At 43.3% G+C, this 13751-nt stretch overlaps 1 protein-coding gene across 3 annotated transcripts in view; it reads left to right on the forward strand.

Moving 5' to 3' along the window:
* Nucleotides 1–13751, forward strand: part of MCC (MCC regulator of Wnt signaling pathway) — a 464974-nt gene that overhangs the window by 270959 nt on the left and 180264 nt on the right. The window contains exon 1 of one of the 3 annotated variants that reach the window (XM_078365032.1): nt 3281–3416. The exons of the other annotated variants lie outside the window; for them this stretch is intronic. The gene's annotated coding sequence lies outside the window, so the exon portion shown is untranslated. Of the gene's footprint in view, nt 1–3280; nt 3417–13751 lie in introns of those variants that run through there. 3 annotated transcript variants of the gene reach the window in all.

The raw sequence follows: 13751 nt of genomic DNA on the forward strand, positions 1-13751 counted from the left end.
TCTGCCTCCCAGGTTCAAGTGATTCTTGTTTCACAGCATCCCTAGTAGTTGGGATTACAGGCACGCACTACTATGCCTGGTTAATTTTTGTTTTTTTAGTAGAGATAGAGTTTTTGTTATGTTGCCCAGGCTGGTCTCGAACATCTGGCCTCAAATGATCCACCTGCCTCAGCCTCCCAAAATGCTGGGATTATAGGCGTGAGTTACTGGACCCATCCCAAAAAAATTAAATATTTGGAAAATAACTTGCATAAGGAAAGGATAGATTTTTATAAAGCCAAGAGGAGAAAATTGTCAAAGATAATTTTTAAGGCTCTATGGTATTGTACACATACTAGCAAATGGGTGGGATTCCAGTTAGAAGGAAAAACATCCCAAGGTAGTGAGTATACCCTGGATGGGGCACCTGAAGACCAGGACACTCGGTAGAGCTTGCATGCTGCCTTTCTTGGGAAAGTGCCTCCACCTTGCCTCGAGGCCTCAGTTTTCCTGTTTGTAAAATAAGGTGTCCAGAGTCGATGACTCCAAGCTCCAGTGACCTGTCATCTGAACTTCAGTTTTGGAACAGTTCTGTAGGATTGAGTTGTCCAGTGGTGTAGCCGCTGCTGCTCACTTCGGATGCCAGCACACAGTGCTTGCTGCCGACTTTAGGCTTACAAAAGGGCTAGGCAGTGAAGCAACAAGAAAGGACCCATCCCTGTGGAGTGGCTTCAGGAACCATCTATTGAGGTACCCTGGACCCCAAAGCTGGTCTATGCAATGGGTCGACTGAACGTCCTTCTTCGCCCTGTTAGCTCTGGCTTCAGTCATCTTATTTGGGAGAATGCTCTCTACCCCATGGCACTCCTCATGGTTTCACTACCCTCTCACCTCTAATCTGCTGACTTGAAACTTGGATTTCTCTTATTTAAAGCAAATAAGATGTTTTTCTATAGTGTAATATAAAAATACTCTATAAGACTTTTTTTCAACCTTAGACCTATTCATGCTTTTAAAACATAGTCTTTGGACAGACTGGTAAGAACATGCCCTTTCATAGCATCGTAAGTTTTGTAATATTTACCTTCAAATGCATTGCTTAAGATTGCTGTTGACCCTGGTAGATACACAGAGCAGGTATGACTGTCTGCATTTTACAAACGCAGCCTAGAAGAGGAAGGGAAGCCCCACAAGGGACATGGCAGAGCAGGACCTCAGACTTTGTTTTCTCCATCCTGTTTTGCCCACCTTCTCTGTGATACAAGCCCACATTCACATACCTGACCACCAGGTCAGTCCTATTTAGTAAGCAAGCAGGGCAGGTAATGTTCTCATTAAAGCTGAGGAAATCAAGCCTCAAGAGTGAAGCTCCTTGCCTCTAGGCCTTTAACTATGTATTCTAGATCTTAAGCCTGCCTCCTCTGATTCTTAGATCCTGCTCTTTGCACTGCATCAGCGCTTCCTGTGAAAGCTGCAGGCTGAGTCTCCAAATATATACATAAAATATATCAAGGGAAACTCATCGAGAAAAATACTAGTGAGGCAGGGGTGGAGGGAGAGGGAAAGGAGGAAAAGACTGAGACTGGCATGTGAATTGCCTGCTTCCTTCACCCAAGAATAGGAAGCAGTCTTTGGTGTTGGAATTCTCTTTGGCTTTGGCTATAAAACCAGCCTATAGCCCAAAACTCCCTGTGTCAGCCTCGTCATCTGTTGAATGTGGGGGAGTTATTTCAGGGTTCCACTTTTCATTCCAGGTGTTTGCCTGTTTTCTGTATTACTCACATTTGCATTGATCAGTTGTTGGATATAAAAGTAAGACTTCAAAATTGGTTCAGTTTAGTTCTCCAGACTAATCCACCTTGAATTAGAGGTCTGCTGTCTGACAAATGGCAAAAGGTATTATGATCAGAAGTAGCTGGAATTACCCTCCCCTGTGATCATAACTGTGGGACAGAGAACGGCTTTGTAATGGCTCTTTCCTTGCATGATTTGTCCTGGTTTCCTGCCAGCCATGCTTCTCTGCTTGGAGCACACACTCTGCAGCCCAGGGCCTGCTGGCTCTCTCCCTGGCATTTCTCCTCGGATATTCTCTGCAGCAACCTCAGATCTGCCCAACTGCATTGAGAGAACAGAGACTTGATGAAATGAGCATCAAGTATTTTAATAGTAAAAATAAATTTTTATTTGGTGCATATTTTTGTACAATTTTAATGTGTTTCTGAGGGAAATAGATTGAATTTTAAGTAGCTATCCTCAGTTTTAGAACTAAAAATCTGTATTTCAAGATCAATAAATAGAGCTTTTCTGAGGAAGGGAGTTGTGTGCGAAGGGCTTCATCTGCCACGTGATGGCTTCATTACTTCACACTTAGCGCTAGAAAGAGGCTTTGTGATGATTTTAAGTATGCCCTGGCATTCTTGTTCTTGCCCATAATGCCATAATGGTTCTCACACATCCTTAATTCCATTCTCTAGGCACAGAACTAGTTACTCCCAGTCACCTCCTTGACCGTGTTTACAGGCTTTATACTCATTCCTCTTACTCATCTCAGCCACCCAGAAAAGCTACGGATAGAGACCAGTGGGATAAAAATTACAGGAAAAGGAAGGATGGAAAAGTAAGGGATATTGAGTCTGTACTCAGTTTGCATCTCTCCTCAAGTTTGGTTTGCTCTTAAGAATCTGAATGGGCAAAGTTAAGAACCAATCTTGGAGACTTTTTAAAAGCCTTCTTATAAATTGTATCATGATAAGTCCACATTAATCTGACAAAGAAATGCAGTGTTTGCTTTGCCCTGGATCTATGGCAAAGAAATCTAACAGCAAACTCCACACATCTGGTATCTAGCCCTCGTCTAAACCTGTCCTTTCACAGGTAGCCTTTATTTGTAATAATTTGATTATTGCATGTGTGTAAGATCCAGCGTTGTTTGTTCATTCTGGTGGCTTGCACGGTGCCTGGTTGAGTGGTTGAATGTGGGTTTGCTTTGTTAAAGCCACAAACTTTGGAAGTGAAATAATCACACCAAGTGATCTGGCTTATGTTGACTCTTCTGTAAATAGTATGCGCTCAGGGAGTATTTGGTGGCCCCCCGGGCAGGTCAGCAAAGTGGTTGTGAGACAGAGTAATCTGGTCTGGGTTCTGCTGAAAGCTCTTATTGATATGGGATTAGTCTCGGTGGAGACAACGAGCTATCACATGGGCATCAGTGCGACTGAGAGGAGTGAGATCCGAGGCCGGTGGGGGAGGGGCGGCGCTGAGTCACTGAGTTCATTAAAAGGCTACTGAACAGGCGCGTGGCAGGCAAGACCAACCCCAGACTGTGCCTCCACCACACCCATCCCCACACCTCTTGAGCAAGGAGGACCAGAACGCGTGACGAGGTAGGAACACAAGCCCGGAGAGCCGGCCCAGCTCATCATGCCTGTCTACCTCTTGTAAGTTCAGGCCCCTGGGTAGATTCTCAGTGGGGCAAGAGGGAGGCTGGGCTGAAATGTGGGAACCCTTGTATTCCCCAAGTCCAGCTCCCCCGTCCTGAGTAGTGGCTTCTCTCTACAAATGGGAAGGGGAGTGGACACGAAAAGATTTCCTGGCTTGGTGGCTCACAGGATCTGAAAGGAAAAATTGTGTGCGCTTTACTGGTAGCCCGCAGTCAATTATTATTTTGCTAGATTGGGTGCAGTTTAAAGTCACAACTAAACTTGGCAGTAAGCAGGCATTGTTGATGAAAAATAGGGTTGAGAGTATGTCAAGTCAGTGTTCTAACACAGATGCCGTATAGTTAAAAATCTGAAGCTTCTATATCCCTAGAAAATAGTGTTTTTTTAAAAGCAAATTTTCTTCTGTGTTGGGGCTAAGGGCAAAGTAGAAGGTATATGGGGGACTGGAGAATGGGAGCAGAAGTCACAAAATCTGATAAGCTGTGTCTCACCTCTGTAAGCAGAGGCTAATTATGTGTTAAGTTTTTTCCAGTTTTAGACCTCTAACATACCTTGTGTGTATAAGCGTGTGTTTTTCTGTCCCCTGCACATACAGTCGGCATATCTCAATGACTGCTAATAAATGAACTTGTCCAAAAGAATGACAACGATGAGCCTGTAGGAAAACTATGTATATATTGTCAAAACAGACTGGCAGCTGATGGTAACTGGAGAAAACTTTTCAAAGTAAACCCAGTGTCAGAGCTATCCTTGTGTAGGTTATCAGCCCTGGAGAACAGACTTTGGCAAATCTCAATAAAGAAGTGGCAGCTTGGCCTAAGTGAGTTTTTTAAGGGACTAGTAAACAGTCATTTCCTGTAGAAGCTCTGTGTGCATTCCAGCAGAACCCTGGGATTGCTTTATTTGTTTTGAGCTTCTTCCCCTATCCTTTCTTTCTTTTCTTTTTCTTTTTAATTTTGCAAAACTGAACAGTGAATCATTTAATCACAATTTGTTCAGAAGCATCTAAGGCAGGGAAGGCAGGCAGCAGATGTTTGGTGGCTTCAGTTAACAGGGAAAAATTAGTAATGGAGGCTAAGGGTTGAGTGGGTTTAGGGAAGAAGGAAAGCCTATATGGTAGAGGAAGCTTGCTGTTGACTTAGTTGCACTGGTAGCCAGTAAAAACTGTGAGGGAAAGAGGGGAGATGAAAATGGGGATGTGGAGTCATTCCTTGCTGCTGTTGCCCCTTTACTGCCTGGAGTGAGTGTAGTCTGCCCGACAGCATGTTACTTGGATGCTGGGACAGGAAACCACTTCATTCCTGGCTCCCCTGGTCTTAATTAGCTTAAGTGTAAAAACTTGCTTGGTTTTAATCTATCCATCTAGCAGAATAAGGCTTTTCCCCTTTAAGGAGAAAGGAATGTTGTCTTGGGCATTAATGAACCTTTATTAAACCAACCTTCCTGCATAATTAAATTACTTTGAAGTTATAGAAGCACCTAAAAATTGAGGCTTGACATAAAATCCCGAGCATATTTTTAGTATATCTTTCAAGTTTTCATAAAAGTTTAGAAAATTAGGATGTCAAAGCATTGACTCTGAAATGCAAGAAATATGTTTAGCAAAACCTATTGCTGGGGAGAAAAGCAAAAGCGAGTAGGTTCTTGGGTTTTTAAAGTCACCAAAAGGAGCCATGGATTAGGGCCTCATCTGACTTGAAGCTGTAGGTTTAGGGAGGGTGGGATACCACATTGCAGTGGGCCAGTAGTTTCTTATTCCCGGTTCCAAGCATATAGAGGGATACATTAGAGGCTTTTTCTCCCCATAAGGGGTTTCACATGAGAATTTAAATGTTTGATCTCAATTCATCATACTCCAGATAACCTGCAGATCACCTATGGCAGAATGTTAACCCTTTATCCAATACCTAGTCGAGTTAGTGTTCGAGAAAAGCCAAATTTTGAAGATTTGTTAGGCAACAAGGCAAATCTTCAAAATTTGGCTTTTCTCGAACACTAATATTGGAAGATTTTTTGCCTAACAAAAGCCCTTCCCTGATGCTGGCACAGCACCTGTTTCCCACAAGTTGAGGTGTCTTCACAACTTACTGCTGGCCTCACCTAGGTAGCCACCTGGGCACCATCTAGTTTCAAACCCCCTTATTTGCTGTGTCTTTGAAATTCTTTATTTCTCGGAATAGACCTTTTTGCTTATAAGGTTGACTAGGCTTTTGTTTGCTTTTTAAGTTGTATCCAACATTTCCATATGTTTTTAAATGGAGAAGGGGCTTCCTGTATCAGCTCAGTCTGCTGTACAGACCTGAGGTCTAGCCTAACTAAATGGAACAGGGAAGTTAAATATGGGAGAAAGTTGCTTTAAGTTGAATCAGATAGTCTTGGTGTTAGAAGGAACTCCTGCCATCACCGTTCCTTGTATAGTCTTGTGCTTTCTCAAAGAGAGGGGATCTGTGGAAGCAGGCAGGCAGTGATGTATCCTCACAGCAACTCGTGGTTAACTGTAAAGTCATCTTGACCCACAGAGCTGCTGTCCTGAACCCTCCATCCGAATGGCTTTTATTGAACAAATGGTACCTTCCTGTTGCTATATTTGTATGAGATCCCTTTTCCTTTGTAATTGTAAATTCATGATGTTTACTACTCATCGACTATGCATTTATAATGATATTCCAGCTCCCTTTTATTTTTTCCTATTAGGTTTGAAATCCCTTCCTTCTGTAGTAACCTATCGTATTTACTGTCTTCTACTGCTGCCAGGATATAAATTTTACCTGTTTTCCTCCACTTTCCAAATTTCATATTAAAACTTACCTTGTCAGTTTGTCCATAGCAAAACTCCACCCGTGCCCATGAGATGCCCTTTCTCTCCAGCTAGGAGCCATCATTCTAGTGTCTCACACAGAGTTCCTAAAAATAAAAATTCTGTTTCAGATTCCTGTATGTGTTACTTGGCCACTTTCATCTTTCAAAATCAATAGCCTTTACCTGGAAGAAGCCAGAAAAATATCCCCCTTGGGTTTCAGGGTTTTATTCAGAAAGTTCAGAATGTTTGGAATGGTGTCGCTCATTTCTGGGAAAATCAGACCTGGAGAGGAGAGGATAGGATGGTATTAGCTTTGGTGGTCTGTTGCCTTGTTTTTTTTCTTGGCCTCATTTTCTTCAGCAAGTTGGCAATCATTGGGGAATAATGATCTCATCTGCGTGGGGATGCAATCCAACTGCTTTCACCCCATTCACCATTCTACCGGAGCGTCCTGAGACTTGGTTCTATGGCCTATGGCACACAGTGTCTGCTGCAGTGCTGCTGCTTCAGATTCATTACTCTCCAACTCTAGTTTTAACTCTTTTTAGATAATCCTTTTGAGAATCTGGATGCAGCACACCTTCCTCCCAGAAGAGATGCGCACAAACAATTTGGTGTCCAGTTTCAGGGATTAGTGCTTGTTGTCTATTCAAAGTAAGTGGACTCCATCTTCAGAACCCCTTATTTAAACTGCCCACACTGTTTTTAGATTTGGCAATTTAGTTTACTACATGTGGTTTCTATTGATTCCCCGAAGAGGGCCTTACTCCTGTGTGTCTTGTGGTTTTATGTATTATTTACACTGGGACCTCAGGTAACACAATACTAGATTAGTCATGGTCCCTGGTTCACACTTAACACCGGTCCATGCAGGATACTCTTCTATTGGTTTCATTTCTTTCTTTCTTCCTTTTTTTTTTTGGACATGGAGTCTTGCTCTGTCACCCAGGCTGGAATGCAGCGGTGCAGTCTTGGCTCACTACAATCTCCACATCCCAGGTTCAAGCAATTCTCCTGCCTCAGCCTCCGAAGTTGCTGGGACTATAGGTATGCGCCACCATGCCCAGCTAATATTTGTATTTTTGGTAGGCATGAAGTTTTACCCAGGTGATCCACCCACCACAGCCTCCCAAAGTGCTGGGATGACAGACATGAGCCACCACCCCCAGCCTATTGATTTCATTACTATATAACATCTAACCCTTGTGAGCCCACCCCCAACACAGAAACTTGAAGGTGACTGCATGCACCTCAGACTATGTGGTCCCACCTCCCAACCCAGCCCAGCCTCTCTCCTAAATCTTGTGCCAGCTGTTTCCTTGTATTCCTCAGAGGTAGTTTTATTACATCTATACATTTCGGTTTTTTTTTTTTTTTTTTTTTTTGAGATGGGGATCTTGCTGTGTCACCCAGACTGGAGTACAGTGGCCCATGATCACTGCTCACTACAGCTTCGACCTCCCAGGCTCAAGATATTCTCCTGCCTCAACCTCCCAAGTAGCTGGGACCATAGGTGCAGGCCACTATACCCAGCTAATTATTTAAAAAATTATTTGTAGGGGCTGGGCACAGTGGTTTACACCTGTAATCCCAGCACTTTGTGATGCCAAGGAGGGGGCAGATCACCTGAGGTCAGAAATTTGAGACCAGCCTGGCCAACATGGTGAAACCCCCCCTCTACTGAAAATAATAAATTAGTTGGATGTGGTAGCACGTGCCTGTACCTGTAGTCCCAGCTCCTCGGGAGGCTGAGGCAGGAGAATCACTTGAACCTGGGAGGTGGAGGTTGCTGTGAGCTGAGATAGTGCCACTGCACTCCAGTCTGGGTGATGGAGTGAGACTCTGTCTCAAAAAAAAAAAAAAAAATTATATGCAGGGACAGGGTCTCACTGTGTTACCCAGTCTGGTCTCTTAATTCCTGGGCTCAAGCAATTCTCCTGCCTCGACCTCCCAAAGTGCTGGGATTATAGGTGTGTGCTGCCACACCGGGCCCCACATCTGTACATTTCTAAGAGGTTAGATATGATTTATTTCCTGCCTTCCCTCTTGAAATGTATAAGTTCTCCAAGTTTCATTCATTTTAAAATACTTGAACACCTGCTAGGTGTTAAGTCCTGAGGTGGCAGGGGAAGAAGATCTCAAATGGCAGCCTCTACTATCAAGTAGCTCAGGAAGAAGATGCCAAAACCCTTTAAACTCAAATAGTGACACCAGCAAAGACATGAACAAGGTGAACTGCCTTATATAGGTGAAACTATTACTGTGTGTGGTATGAGACCTGTTTTATGCTAAACTTATACATATTATGAATGTATACATTATACATAAATGTATACATATTATACTACGGTGCACCAGCTTTCCTGTTAACTGAATTGTATAGGCTCACAGCATGGCTGGCCGCCAGTTCTTTTTTCCCCCTTTCTAATCTGCACCATTCCATACATTTAGCCAGACTGAGATGCTTTTCAGACACACCTTCACTCTTGTAGTCACATGATATCAGTGTCGCCTCTGTGCTTTCCTCTGCCTCTCCTAACTGAGTTTATGCAATGCAGCGTAGCCTGGAGCACAGAGCAAAGGCTTTGGAGTTGGTCACCTTGGGCTCAAGTCCTGGCTTCACAGTTTCTCTGTGACCTTGAGCAGATTACTTAATGTACCACCTCCCTTTTTTCTCAACTGTAAAGTGAGGATAGTAATTCACCCTTGTGGGGTTGCCGTGAGGTTTGAATGGAATGAAGCACTTAATACATGGGGCCCTCTGCATAGTAAGTTTTCATCATTAGTTGTTGTTTTGGCCTCTCATGACCCAAGAAATAGTGGGAGGTGAAAATTAAAGAGACTGGCTGTCATCAGGTTTCCTGTGTGCTAGAGAGCTTATTTTACTTTATGATTTCAACAGCTTTGAGATGTATTTCACATCATGTAATTCACCTTCTTCCAATGTACAATCCAGTGGTTTTTACTGTGCTCAAAGTTGTGCGTCAATCACCACGATCAATTTTAAAACATTTTTACTGCCTAAAAAAGAAACCTCATAACCTTAAGTATTCATTCTCCACTTCTCTCCCCCTACCCACCTATCCTCTCCCCTAGCCCAAGCAGTCACCTATCTATTCTCTCTCTGTTTGCCTATTTGGGCTTAAAAAAAATATTGCGGGTCTGAGAACTGGTTTAGTAAAATAAAAAATTCCCCCTTTCGAATTATAGTTATATCTCCTTTGACCAATATCTCCCCATCTCTGAGAATTTATTTCAATAAGAAAGAAGCCTGTGACAGTGGAGTGGACCCCTAGTCCACTGCAGCCCTTGGCTTCAAAAAGTCTGAAGTCCTAATTCCACAATATCAACATGTGCCACCATTTCTTGCTCGTATTTCCATGTATACATCTTATGTTTCCAGAACGAGGTTTCAAGTTCCATGAGGGCAGACACTGCGTCTTTTATTTTCAATGTTACATGTATGATGGCACCCTTAATTAATTGTTCCAAAGACCATCAGTAGAGGTTCCAGATCACAGGGCCCAAAGTCAACCTGAACCCATAGACATACTTCTGATTGCCCACAGTTTTTTTTTTTTTGAGATGGAGTCTCATTTGCTTGCCTGGGCTGGAGTGCAATTGTGCAACCTCAGCTCACTGCAACCTCCACTTCCCGGATTCAAGCAATTCTCCTGCCTCAGCCTCCCAAGTACCTGGGATTACAGGCATGTGTCACCTCACTTGGCTAATTGTATTTTTTACAATTAACCCTGTAGAGACACGGTTTCACCATGTTAGCCAGGATGGTCTCAATCTCCTGACTTTGTGATCTGCCTACCTCAGCCTTTCAAAATCCTGGGATTGATTATAGATGTGAGCCTCCATGCTCGGCTGAGTACATTTTTTTTTAATTTACATTGGTAAGTAGTCCTTACACATCAAAATATTTCACTTAAAAATCCCCATTTCTGGATTTTCTTTAAAAATAGTAATATCTAGCAACATGGGACCCATATTCCCACCTGGCAACAAATGCTGGAGTTGAGAAGCAGATGCCTGGTGGTAAATGAGACATGCCCTCTCATCCCATAGACCCCTGGAGCTCTGCTAAGGGACAGACTGCTCTCTCCTGCTCACCTCACCCACTTCCATCAGGGCTCACCTGCTAACCTTCTGGGCACTGGACTGTGCCCCAGGTCATGAGAGCCTGATAGCAGGAAGGAGGGGCATTCATCTATTCACCACTGCTTCTAAAACCCAGCCCTAAATGTTGGGACAAGCAACGGAGGTGGGAAGAAAGATATTTCCCATTACTTATAGTATCTCAACCGTAGGTATATCACCAATAGAAGTGACTCCCAGCATGACTCCAGTGAAAGACTACGTGCCAACTGAGGCACAAGTAAACAATAGAAAAAAATGAAGTCTGCTGCTGTGTGAGCTGCCTATGGGGTCTCATGCATGAGGTTGTTTGGCGCTAGCTCTTTAAGGATGATAGGATTTCAGTAGCCGGAAGAGAAAACGTCCTTTTCCCTTAGGAGGTGACAGATGCAAAAGAAGGCAGCTATGACTTGACCACCATGACCCATACATAAAGAAGTAGAGGGAGCTGAGAGAGAGGAGGTGCCACACGAGAGACCCTGAAAGCCAGATGGTGGTATTTGGAACACAGGTGGAAGGGTGCCGCTGCCAAAGATTTATGAGAAGGGGAATATTGTGGCCAAAGGATTTTGAGAAGTGAAAATATCTTCACCTGTTAGCGAACATCCCAGAGCCAGAGAGGGCGTACTGACCTGTTTGCCAGGATGTCCTCTGCACCTTCCATCTGGCTTTTTCTTGCAGCCCATTTCTTCTAAAAGTGCTCCATTGATGTCAGAAAGACATTGTGAAAATGTTTTTCTGACATCATTGGAGCACTCTTAGAAGAATGAAAGAAATGCCTTTCTTTCCCAGGCCCGTGGGTGTGTCAGTTCGCAGAGTCCTGGTGATCTCAGGAGGCCCAGAGCCCATAGATGGGTGATAAATTTCACATGCAATTGGAAGTGCATTAAAGGGGAGTGGTGACACTGAGAAAGTTGAACCTGCCTCTCATATGAAGAGATGGAAAACATATTTGAGGCTGCTCTAAATTACACAAGACCTAAGCAGGCAGTGTTTGTGTCTGGTTGAGACCAGATTGTAGGTCTAATTCTGTAAGTGAAACTCACTGTGTTCTGGTTGTTATAATTTGCTTTCTGCCTGTATGTGCTGGCAAAGCTTCTACATTCCTGGTGCTGGTAAGGAACACTGCTCACCCCTTCAGAACACACTCTGTTGAGAATGCTGCTGCTGTGGCACAGATGTTGACACCCTCACGAGGTCCATTTTCACACCAAGTGTGATCTGTGTGTGGTCTTGCAGCTGACTTCCTTTGCTGTTCCCTTCAACAAACGCTTTGGTATGTTTAGTCCACATTGCACTGGGAAAGGCCTTGGCACAATCACTGTCTGAAATGGGTGTGGATGCTTCTGGGGCAGCCTGGTTCTATTCAGAGTTAAACAGCACTGCTCCCAACAAGGGAACCACCAGCCTGGGTGTGATGTTGTCACTGACAACAGAAGTGAGGCCTGCTGTGGGGTCATGTTCTTTTGTTGACTTTATGGCTATTTTGGACTTGGTTTATTGGATTTGCTTTATAAACTGCATCTAGATTCATTTTCACAACGAGTCCTCAAGAAATGACTGTAGATAAGGGAATTTAAGATTGCCAAAATTTTCCTACAGAGCAGTGTTCATCACTCAGCAGCATATGGCATCAGGAGGCCTCTTCTCCTCCCCGCCCTTTTTTTTTTGAGGCAGAGTCTCTGTCACCCAGGCTGAAGTGCAGTGACGTAATCTTGGCTCACTGCAGCCTCCAACTTTTGGGCTCAAGTGATCCTTTTGCATCAGCTTCCTGACTAGCTGGGACTACATACATGCATGCTCAGTTAGTTTTTATTTGTAGAGACAGATTCTTACTTTGTTGCCCAGGCTTGTATGGAACTCCTGACTTAAAGCAGTCCTCCTGCCTGGGCCTCCTAAATTGTTGGTATTTGGGGTGTGAACACACCACACAGACCAGGAGGCCTTTTGAGTCGTGTCAAGCTGTTGTTTTTATCTCTTCTGTGGGGCAATGTTGGACTTTAGCCGATTCAACATAAGTTTCTCAAGAGTGTTTTGCATGTACTAAGTATTGTACAAGCCCTGGATAAGTTAAGTTAGCACCATGCACACCTGCTGGATGACTGGATTTCTTTATGACGTTTCTAAGACAGATTCAGTCATTCGTCAAATATGACCTTTTTTTGTTTTCCCCCAACCACAGAACTAGAAGATGATGATTATGTTACTTTATGAGCTTAGATCTGTAGGAGTCCTCTGGAGCCTGCATACTTTTTCCCAAGTGCTGTTTCTTCAGTTTGTGCAACTGTGACCACGTGAATAGTGGTACCTGTAAACATGAGGTAGAACTAGCAGGTAGATGATCCCCAGGTGTGGTACTGAAAAAAAACAGGAATAGGTGACAAAACACGCTTTCACAGCCAAATAACTATTGCCCAAATCATGCTTTGGTTAATCATTCTTTAGAAAAAAAAATGAGAGGAAGAATTCTTAGGTGTATATTAGCATTCAGTAAAGTAAATCTCAGTTGGACTATAGACTTAGGTGTACAAATTGACCACATAAACAAATGGAGGTGCCTGTGTGTGAATGAATAGCATGAACTCTGGAAGAGTGGATCACAGGCTATGAAGCGGTTTCCTAGGAGAAACAGAATTGGAGGCGGGGAACGAATTTTATTCTTATTTTATGTATTTCTCTGTTGTTTGAATTTGTAACAGTGAGGAAAGTACATACACCCACACCCATGCATCCACAAATACTATCCTGACAAGATATGGAGGGAATTCCTAGGCTTAACATTAGTGAGAGAAATGACAAAAGGGTAGATAATAGGATTTGACAACAAACATGTTACTTTTATGGAAAGAATGTAGGCAAATAGAAGAAAATATTGCCAACAACTCCATGTTACTATTCTCAAATAGCTTAATATAGTAAGAACATCTGGTAGGTTGAATGCCCGCCCTACCCTCACCATGTCCTAATCCCCATAATTTGTGAATATTTTACCTTACATGGTAAAAGGGACTTTGCATATGTCCCTTTGCATATTGACTACCATCAATAATAGCTTAAGATGAGACTATTATCCAGGTAGGCTCAGTATAATCCAAAGGGTCTTCATAAGAGGGAGAGAGGAAGATGAAAGTCAGAAGAAAGAGATGTCATATTGGAAGCAAAGAGTCAGAGTCTGAGAGAGACATGAAAATTTGGTGCCTCTGGCCTTGAAGATGAAGGAAGGGGTCATGAGCCAAGGAATGCTGGCAGCTACCAGAAGCTAGAAGAGCTAAGGATATAAATTCTCCCCTAGAGCCTTTCCAGGAAGTCCAGCCCTAACACCTCAATTTAGGCCTAACAAAATGTTTTAATAATAAATGAACCATAAAACTTGTTAAGTTGCACATCAC

The sequence above is a fragment of the Callithrix jacchus genome, chromosome 2 (assembly GCF_049354715.1).
Source record: "Callithrix jacchus isolate 240 chromosome 2, calJac240_pri, whole genome shotgun sequence".
Taxonomy (NCBI): Eukaryota; Metazoa; Chordata; class Mammalia; order Primates; family Cebidae; genus Callithrix; species Callithrix jacchus.